Raw genomic sequence first — 10,529 nt, 5'->3', positions numbered from 1 at the left:
AAAAAATAAATAAATAAATGAAAGAAAAAAATTAAAGAAAAAGAACAAGCTGCATTCCCTCTGCTTGTAGAATGTAAGATAACCTGCTTTATGTGTCCTGGGTAAGCAAAACTGACGTGCCAGGCCTTGTGCCCTGCACGAAAGTAGAGAGATGGTTAAGTGGGCTGGTTGACTCAGACACTTCGACAGGCAGGCAAGGAATACTGAGTGCCTGCCCTAACAGCCTGGCTGGCCAGGGGCATGGCTGAGGTCAAACCCAGATCCCTGTGACTCCTGAGCTCTACAGACACAGCTCCCATCACCCTCTGCTACCCTAAAGACAACAGTCCTATACACCCACACATTGCCATGGCAGATCCTGCTTCCAGCCTCTCCTGTATGATAAATTCTTTGTAGCCTACTTATCAAACAATGGGAAGGGAAGGGGGAGAAATAAACACAAGATCTTGAAAAATGCAGCCAGAGGAAGATAAGTGCATGTCTGCGTGTGTGTGTGTGTGTGTGTGTGTGCATGAGCGCTCGCCTGTGTATTTTCTTAAAAGTAGCTACTTTTCCATGCCTGATTGTGTGTGTGTATGTTTTCTTAAAAGCTAGTTTTTTGTACCTAACAATGGGGTAGTGTGTGTGCAGGGGCATAGCATTGAGTACCCCATTTCCTAGTTACAGGTAGCAAGTGCTGGTGTCTTAAATAGTTATAGGCGATAGTAAGAATATCTGGCTTTTTTTTTTTCTTTAAGAGATCTTTGCAATAGGGTGTGTGGGCTTGCCTCGTGAGAGAGACAGAGAAGGAAAAAGTGAGAAATCACAGCCCCTCCCCCCCACCCCTCCCACGTCGCCATGCTGCAATCCCTTCTCCATTTTTCTCTTGGGATTTTGAGCTCTGGCTTTATAGTCTACCCCATTATCTGCCCCCCACTCCCCAAGTTCCTCCTTGGAGCTGGTAATGAATAAGTGACCTTAACACTTAAGTGTCATCCTGTCCCAGAGATACCTTCTCAGGCAAAGCCACTGCTATGAAGCTGGGACATTACTGGGCAGTTTCTTAGCTGAGTGGTGAAATAAAAATGCAGCCTAATTGGTCACTGGCTTTCTCCTGAATGAAAGAGGTTTCTGTTTTAAGAACTGAAGTGACTTCTCAGCCATTGATTCACTGCCCATGGGAGAGTTCTGACGAGACTTCATAGCCTCGGTAGAAATTTGCATACAACTTCCACTTCCTGCTCAGAGCCTGTTCTACCGCTTACCTGGGCCTGGCGAGGGCGAAGCGAGGCCGACAGGGACCCAAGGTGGAGAGAGACAGACACTGAGCGCGACCACCTCTAGGTTCGGTCTGTCTGTCCGTGGTGGTCCTAAGGTAAGTCAGTCTGAGCCGCTGCCCACCTAGTCTTAGTTCTTAACCAAAACACTCTCTTCTTACTGAAATGCTCTGTCGCTCTCTCCTTTGCCTCCTTCTGCCCACTTTAACTCGTTCTCGCGGAGCCCAGCTTGGGCTGAGAAAATGACAGTTAAGTGTCTGCTGCTGGAAAGTGTTGACGGGTTAGAGTTTCAGACGGGGGAGCCAAGATTAACTCTTGGAGGAGAGGAGGCACACATTCTGATACATTTCAGAGCTGCCTGGGGACCATTTGTTCGGGAACGTCGTGTCCTGGCAAGTTGGGATCAAGGATTCAAGCCCCGTTTCTACCAGGAGGGAGCCAGATATGGCGAGGATTCAGTCACTGGCTTCCAGCCCCGGGACACGTCAGTGGCAGAGTGGGAAGGAGAACTCCCAAGTTTTCTCGATCTCTGTTTCATGCAGGGGGGAAAAATATCACCACCACGTTCTCGGGCCAGGAAGTTCTGCCCAGCTCGGTGTCGGTGCCTACAGTGAGTGGCCGGCTCTGCTCCCTCCTCTTCCACCTCCCCCTCCCCTCCGCCCAGGCGTTTGCTGGCGCTGCACCGAGCTTTGGGGGAAGATGAGGGGGAGCAGGGCTCATACGGGATCCTAGACACTAATCAAACTTGTGGCTTTCAAGTTCAAGATGGCCTCTTAGAAGAGGGAGGTATCTGTAAAGGAATGAAAGAAAAAGAGACCCAATGCATAATTAAAAAGAGGACGAGGAGCTTGCTTTCCAGTTCTCCACTTCTTGTGGTTATACGACTTAGGAAACTTGCCTTGGCTCCCCATGCCTGGATTTCTTCATCAGTAAATTGTGGGGGTAGGGTGGTGGAGGGCGGTGAACTAACATGATTTATTTAAATTCCCTCCTAACAAAACAGGGATAGGGTACTCCCAGCGGCTCTGCGGGTGGTCTTAGAAGACTTATTTGTTAACTGATTATTCGTGTATATAAATTTTGCTTCCTGCTACTAGCTGGTTAGTCCCTCAAGGAAAAGGACTTTGTTTCTTAATACTTTTCTGATCCCCGCCCTCCAGCCAGCATGCTATCAAATGCCTTCTTGGTGCTCAGGCTCCACATACCCTTTGATTTCTGTTTCACTCACCTGCTCTCCAAGCAAACAGTAAAGCAGTAATCAGGCTCCAAGACTGTGGGCCTGGGCAGCCTCCTGGCTCTGGAGGAGGGCTGCCTGGAATTAGACGTTTTTGTTGGCGCTACTCAAGTAGGAGAAAACAGGGGATTTCTGGAATTAGTTCATGTCCCACTGAGGTTACCCAGGAAGACTCTTCCTGCACACTTGTCCACAGAGTCAAGGCAGGCCAGGGAGCTGGCAGACAAGCCCTGCTCCCAGAGCCAGAGTTACTTGGCTGGAGCTGGAAACCATTCCTTGGCTAGGCCAGTTACTGCGCGTGGGCCTTTAATGGGAGGGGAAAGGAGACTGTGAAACACATCCTAATACCATGTAAGGGTGATGACTAGGATTAGACACACCATTAGGTGTCAGATACTCTGAATCCTTAACCTTTTCCAAACCACTATCTTTTTTTTGCCCCCACTGTTATTATTCCTTTGGAACAATCGCTTACTGTCCATACAGTTATCATAGGCACTGGCTGACCAGGATGAGCCGATTCAGGACTTTGGTATTGCTGTTCTGTTTCTGTCGGCTATAAAGACCCTGGTAGTCCTCATGGTATTTTTAGGTGTTCTTCTCCATTCCCTGGGATGAGAGGAAGAGAATTTCACCTGCGATGAAGTCCCGATTTTTATTTTCAAATAACAATGCCCTGTCATCTGAAATTGGGCTGTTGTCCAGTGGCCAGTGCAGCTTTGATCGAAAAGGGCAGGCCACAGTCGTTCCTAATCTGGTGCTGCAGCTACACATCGCAAAGTGATGGAGCACCTCAGGATGGATAATGCAGTTGCTCTGCTCTGTTTATTGTTCAGAGGAGGCTAAGCATGAAGTCTGGGCTGGGTACCAACAGGTCGCAGTGTACCAACAGGTCAGGGATACTCATTTTTGGGGGAATGCAAAGACAGAAAGTGGTAAAGTCTGCATCTCCCAGGATGAAAGAATTAGTGCTTTTCAAATGCTCTGAAAATAAAACGAAGAGAAGACAGTTGTACTTGCAGGCATTCTGGAACAGGCATTCAGAAAGATAGATTATGGTGGGATAGTTGGTCTAAATTAAATCTGTTTTACACATCATTGAGTGGAAATCTCAGAAATATCCCAAATTCAAATCATTTTTCTGCTGCAGGCAATTTTAGATTAGCCTTTAAAAACATATATGAATTGCAGGCAATGGCTGGAAAAAAAAAAGCACAGAGGAGGCACATTAAACTTTAAATTCCTTTCAGATCCAATGAAATGACCCTTAATGTTTGATCACATTTCCTTATCAAAACAATCCTGCAGTCTTTTTGTGAGAAAGCATCTGAGGATTGGGATCAAGAAGCTGTTCCCCTGGGCCTCTCCTGTTTCTTCCCAGTGTGTTGTCACCAAGATATTTTTAGTTCATGAAACCCGGGGTGTCCTTTCTCCCTCTGACATCCTTGCATGTCTGGTGCCCAGTGGCCTCCCAGGAGCCCACGTGTGCATGACTGCCTGACTGCCCAGCTCACTCTGCGTCTGCATGTGTACATGCATGTGTAGTGTGTGCACTCCACAGACCTTCCTGGAGACCAGACCTTGCAAGCTGGCTGAGGAAGGGTGGGCTTTCATCTATGTGGTAGCCCTCAGAGCTGTGTCAGTTTGGCTTGACTTCCTGACAGGGCTGCTGAAATCAAGCAATTTGGAATGGATGGGACTGGCTGGAGCCCCATCCTGGGTGTCCCACTCCTCCATTCACAGACCTAGGCTGCTGGGGGTCTTGGCAGTTCCCTCAGCAGTGAGAGAAACTTTACTCTCCTCTGCCTCATTGCTTTTCTGTACCCTGGGTTCCATTTTTCCTAGGGGGAACTCCTGGGGTCAGCAGGTCTCCTTCCCATTGCCGAACTCTTCCTGCTCTGAGCTGATGGCTCACACTTCCTGGCCCGCTGCCTCACCCTGCAACACTCTCACCTTTTACCTGTGTTCCCTTTCCTCCCAACTGCCCCTTCTCCTGACCAGTGATCACAATTTAAAATCACAATTTAAGTAAGTCTGTCTTCTCCACCTACAAAGGGCAAATAAACAAAAGGTCCTTTAAGGTTTCTCCATTTTCCTTGCTTCCCGTCCATTCTTCCCTCTTCCTTTCTATCCCTGCCCCCCTTCTCTCCTGATTTTTCCTTTCTACCCCTTCCTCTCCATCACTCTGTGTCCTGGACTGAATTAGGGATCTCAGACGTGTTCTTAGAGAAGAAACTGTCTTATCTGCAAAAAAACATAACAATGACAACAAAAAAACATGGGCTGGTTTGAGGTTGTTCTCTAAGTGTTGATGACCAGCCTCTAATGGGGAGGAGTCAGCTCATTCCCATTAGTCCATCTCCTCCTTGACTGTAGCTCAGAGGAGTCTCAGAGCAAAGATGCTCAAATCAGGTCTGTTTGTGCTGCACTGCCTTCAGCCTGGCATGAGTCTTACTGTGCAAGGTTATACTCATGGGCCAGTAAATGTTCCCTTGTCTCCAGGGTTCCAAATCCTCTGGCATACCCAGTGGAAGAGTTACTGTGCCTGGGAAATTCTGCAAGTCAACTTGGAAGTATTTGTTCACTGGAGTTTGAATCACGCAAACCCACCTTCCACGAAGCAGACCGATGTGCTGAAAGTTTGCATGCATTTGAGCAGTAAACAAAGAACATTAATGCATTTAGAAGATTTTTTCAAAACTCAATGGCTTTTAGACACATCAGAAAAAAATTACTTCCTGGGGAATAAAGTTAGACCTTGAGAATCTGTAATTGAAAATAGCTGACCCAAATTGAATCTAAGGATCCTCCCAGCAGCGAATTAATATACTTATTTATTTATTTATTTATTTATTTATGTGTACTGGAAATATTTTTGCTGTATGTCTCTAGGGCTCTTCAACCTCATTGTTGACCCAAAGATGCTAAAAATACAGACAAACAAACAAATAAATAAATAAATCCCAACAGTTGGTGAATGCCAGACCTTGATCATTTAGGAGCTGTTAATGTGGTTTATTAATTACTCAGGCTGCTCACTCCTGCCCTTCCTCCGTTCCTTGCTATGCGATTTGTCTTCTTCCAGGGACAGAACACCTTCATTAAATCCCATCCGTCCTTGCCTCAGAGGCGTCCCCTGGAAGATATCCCTTCTCTAGATGCATCACCATTTATCATCACCCTTTGTTTGTGCTCTGTCAACCAGTTTTCAATTTATTTTGAATTCAGTTTATGATTAAAATTTAATGAGATCCAATCAAGTGCTTTTCTCAAATCAAGATGCCTCTGCAGTCTCATCCGTATCCTCTATTGTAATGTTGTGAAGAAAGGCCACTGCAGGCTTCCAGCCTGGCCATTCTTATAGAACACACATGGTATGTTTCCACACCTCCTCAGCTTCAAGGTGATAGCTCGGAAATGTGTTTATTCTAGAATCTTCTAGGGGTTACATGGTTCCCCCCATTCTCTTTCTCCCTCCCAAATAGCTATACCAGTCAGAGCTCGCAACCAAAACACAGTGGTTAAGTGCATAGGCTCTGGAATTACTTGATCTGAATCCTCGCTCTGCTGTTTACTAGTCATGTGACCTCAGGAGAGTTACTTAATTTCACCATGTCTCAGTTTCTCCATCTGTAAAACAAGCCAGAATATGGGACCAGCAGGTGGACTAGTGGTTGAGGCACTGGAATCCCACGTGGTTGACTATGGTTTGAGTCCCGAACTCAGCAAGTGCATGTGCATGCATGCCCAAGGTTCCAAGAAGAGAATGGAGGAGAAAGGATTGCAGCATGGCCATCTCCCTAGGGGATGATTTCTCTATTTTTGCCTCTGTATCTCTCTGTCTCTCTGGCGAGCACAAGTGCCCTTATAGCAAAAATCTCTCTCTCTCTCACCAAAAAGAAAAAACTGGCCAGATGACAGTAACTATCAGAAATGGTGTTTGTGAGGATTAAATACGTTAGTATGTACACAACACTTGGAACAGCACTTCACACATAGTAACTGCTCAGTAAATATGAACAAAGCAAACCAACTGCAAACCAAAGGCTAAGGCATCTTAAATACCTACTTCTGTTAACTTTGTACTTTAATTTCACAACATAATGTATGTCAGTGGTAAGTAAACTATAATCCTTGGGCCAGTGGCACATGGTTTGTTTTCCCACCAGCCTATTGTTGAGAATGCTTTTTTAGGTCAGTTCTGTGGCCTGTTGGTTAAGGCAACAGGATCCTGCACGGCTGACCATGTAGTTCGATTCCTGGACCCAGTGACTTGAGAAACAATCCAAGTGCATGTGTGTGCGTGTGTACATGTATGCCCAAAATCCTAAAAGAAGGGAGAGATAAAGGACAAAGAATAGTGGTGTGGCCATGCCCCATGGAGGGTGCTTTCTCCTCTTTCTTTCTTATGAGTGCACGTGCCCTCTAGCAAAAAAAAAAAAAAAAAAAGTGGGGGGGGTTCATTTTTAAAGTATTGTTAAATAAAAATGCAAGACATGAAACAGAGACAGCATATGACCCAGAACTGAACTATCTGCCCTTAGTTGCAGAAAAGGTTTGTCAACAAACCCTTTTGATCTGTATAGTTTAATGGAAAGAACTAGGTGACTTGGAGGGTAGATTTGCCCTTACTGGTCACTTGTTATGTGACTTTGAAAAGCTACTTCATGTGTCTCAGCCCTTGTAAAATAGGAATGGCACAGTTACATCCTTTACCCAGTTTGTAACTCAGTCACCTTTTAAGGAGCAAATCTGATGCTGTATATGAAATGTCCCCAAAATGACTCATACACACATGTTGGTTAAAAATACATGATCTCCATACGTTAGGTTCATATAATATTATGAATACCTGAGGATAAAACTGGGGAACATGGTCTAGAAAAAGAATCCCAAAGCCAAATCACTTCTTGTAGTAAAAATAATAACAAACCAGCCATGGCTTTTTGAGAGCTTGGTGTGGATCACGCTCTGCCTTCAGCACTTTATTAGTATGTTCTATCCTCATGCCATCCTTATGGGGCAAATGTTGCTCTTTTTCCTATTTTAAAGATAAGAAAAATGAGGCCCAGAGAAGTAATTTTCTCGAGGTCACATATCTAATTATGCAGCTGACAGAGAAAGAATTTAAACACGGAAAATCTGAATCCAGAGCCCATGCATTTAAATACTATATATTTTTCCACATACTAGGAATATGTGTGGATTCATGGTAAGCCCATCTGGGAGGTCACAGCTACCTGCCAGCATGGGCATTAGATCTGTTAGTGTGTGCCCAGCCAGAGATGTGCTTCTCACACGGGCCATGGCGGTCCAAGGGACCTGCAGAAGGGAGGCAGACAGGATGGGAGGAGAAGAAGCTGGTGGCTGCCTATGAGACCAGGAAACTAGTGTTGAAAAGACTAACAGTCTGTTTTGAGAAACTCGTTTAAGGCAGAGTGTGCTAGAGAAGGAAGAGATCGCCTGGAAAAGACATGAGCAAAGAGTTAGAAGCAGTTCAAGGGGGTGGACTGAGAGGAATGAGAGAGGGACGAAGCCTGGGAAACTGAAGAGGACACCAGGGGAGCCCTGTCATGGAGCCAAGGCCGCTGGTCTCTGGATAAGATGCTATCTGCATAGCCAGGCTGCGGGGGATAGAGGAGAGGAGCCAGAGGAAGGTCTCAGGCCCAAGGAGGCAAAAAGGAAGCCAAAGCTAGAAGGCAGAGGAGAGAGAAACCGACAGAGTGGAAGAAAGATGCTGGTCGGAATCCAAGAGCTAGAAGCACAGCATTCAGTCCAGAGTGCTGAGATTCCAGAGAAGAAACACCACTGTTATGAGGGTCAGACCAGAACGAGTAAGAACCAGACCCCTGTGCCCAAGAGGCTCAGTCTAGTGTGTGTCCCTGGAACTAGTCACTGTTCCCAGTTTGTGCCCACCCATGGCCTCTGCAGGCAAGGTTCTCATCCTCTGCTGAATGGGTTTCTGTGTTTTAAGGGACATGTTCACCTCTCCTGGGTGGTCTCATGAGTTCCTCATTAGCACTGCTTCTTAATCTTGCTGAACATCACTAGTGGAGCTGTTCTTTTTTTATTTTTTACTCTCTTTGTGTGTGTGTGTGTGGGGGGTGTGCATGTGTGTGTGTGTGTGTGTGTGCATGTGTGTGTGTGTGCGTGTGTGCGTGTGTGTGTGGTATTTTGGACAGGATCTTACTGTGCTGTGATTCTATTGCCTCAGCCTTCCAAAGGAGCTGGGATTACAGGCATGTGCACCCATGCACAGCTTTTAGGGTAGCCCAAGAATTGAACCTGGGTCTACCCATGTGGCCTTAGGCTGCACCACAGCAACTAAGTGTCCAGTGTGTGCTACTCTGGCTGTGCCCATTTTTTATCTTTTAAGTACCTGTATACATACTTGGTACAAAACTGAAAGGTCTAAAATGTTCCAAGAAGCAAATCTCCCATCTGCCCTATTTCCAGTCATCCAGTTCCCTTCCCAGAGGTAGTCGCTGTTTCAAAACTGTCTTGACACCATGATCCACCCCAAATGTCGGCCAGCCCTGGGCCAGGGGCATGAGTGTGTCCAGTGCACTCAGGGACATGAATCCAGAACCTTCCCATGTAGGTCAGCTTTGCAGCATTTCATGTTTTACCACTGCACAACCACCTGGCCCCTCATTCTTTTCTAAAAGGTGCACAAGGTTCGTGCTAGGCATATAGCTATGAACAAACTTGGGAGGAAATCCAACCCACATGAACTTGATGTTCTGAGGGGGACAGGAGAGACAATAAACAAAGAATGTATTAGATATTCGTATTTACAATATACATTTGAGTAGCATAGAAGACACTAACCACTGCTAGAGAGGAAGGTAAAAGAGGGAAAGGAGATGGGAGTGAGAGTGAGACCAGGGAGCTCTCAGTGAGAAGGCGACAGTGGAGGGAAGACCTGGAGGACAAAGGAAACAAGCCATGCAGATATGTGAGGTATATATGTGCTCCAAGAACAGGGAACGGCAAGTGCAAAGGCCCTGAGGTAGGGCCTTGGATTTCCTCTGTTTTCTCTCTTGAGCAGGATCACAAGAAACTTGAAGACAGGAAAATGTTTTGTATGCCTTTGGAAATAACTTTGATGAACTTTTACTTCTTGTACCTCTTGAATTGTGTATAACTGTAAATATTTAAAAGGTAAACACATTTTTAATTAAGTTTATGCCCCAGAATCAGAGTAGGAGGCATAAAGTTGCAGGCATATTAGGTTTCAATAAGTATTTGCTGTTTAAGTATTTGATAGTGACATGTTTAAAACAAAAGTGTTCATTTGGGTTTTTTTTTAAGGTTATGAATATCATAGTTGTACTAGAAGCTGTTCATTGCCATGCTAGGTCTATTCACGGTCATTTGAAGGGTCACGTGTTCCTTTTCAGACCAGTTTTAATGATAGAATTCCCACCATAGGATGGACCACAGATTTCCAATGATAAGAGACGACCACACGCATCACTTTTTTTTTTTTTTTTTTTTTTTTTTTTTTTAGAGCTTCTTCCAGGCTCCTAAAGACCGCTCAACTAGAAAAGGAAATTTACAACTCTTTTTCTCCTTTTTTTGGTAGGGAAGCACTTCTAAGGTATTCATGTTTGCAAACTGTGAGAACAGTAAACAGTTGTATCTGCAGTGTGAGCAATGAAAACGAATCACATGACAAGACATGGTTGACAGAATGTGGTGCTCTCGTTAGTTGGCTCGCCTTCTGCATCTCTTGGCCCTCCCAGGCAGCTGTGGGCTCACAGATGCATGCCGGAGATTACACAACCCCCAGCCAGCCCTTGAGAAAATACTTTGCTTTCCCAACCAGCCGAAGGGCATGCTGTATAGCATATGCGATTTCACAGCTGTAGAAAAATCGTAAGCAAGGAAGGAAAACAATGGTGAATACTTTAAAATAAAACATTGAAATATATCATTTGGGATAAGTTCTTGTCCATTTTTATGTGATCTAATCACTTTAGGTGATGGGATCTCTTTCTCGCAGAATCAAGAGACACGTTCGCAGACTGGAAAGG

General features: G+C 45.3%; 1 protein-coding gene and 1 long non-coding RNA gene across 3 annotated transcripts in view; one reads left to right on the top strand and one right to left on the bottom strand.

Annotated features, from left to right (window-relative positions):
• The window catches only part of LOC102497455 (uncharacterized), a 32,510-nt gene extending 29,853 nt beyond the window's left edge, over positions 1-2,657 (bottom strand). Inside the window, exon 1 of one of the 2 annotated variants that reach the window (XR_001371015.2) lies at positions 2,485-2,657. This is a non-coding gene — a long non-coding RNA (uncharacterized LOC102497455). Of the gene's footprint in view, positions 1-1,244; positions 1,322-2,484 lie in introns of those variants that run through there. The other variant, XR_335761.3, reaches the window with a different exon arrangement.
• TRAF3IP2 (TRAF3 interacting protein 2) overlaps positions 1,109-10,529 on the top strand; it is a 52,933-nt gene continuing 43,512 nt past the window's right edge. Inside the window, exon 1 of the mRNA XM_006157006.3 lies at positions 1,109-1,354. The gene's annotated coding sequence lies outside the window, so the exon portion shown is untranslated. The remainder of the gene's footprint in view (positions 1,355-10,529) is intronic.

The sequence above is a fragment of the Tupaia chinensis genome, unplaced genomic scaffold, assembly GCF_000334495.1.
Source record: "Tupaia chinensis unplaced genomic scaffold, TupChi_1.0 Scaffold000527_1, whole genome shotgun sequence".
Lineage (NCBI taxonomy): Eukaryota > Metazoa > Chordata > Mammalia > Scandentia > Tupaiidae > Tupaia > Tupaia belangeri.
Note: the sequence above shows the minus strand (reverse complement) of the source record. Positions and strands in the feature narration are given on the sequence as shown.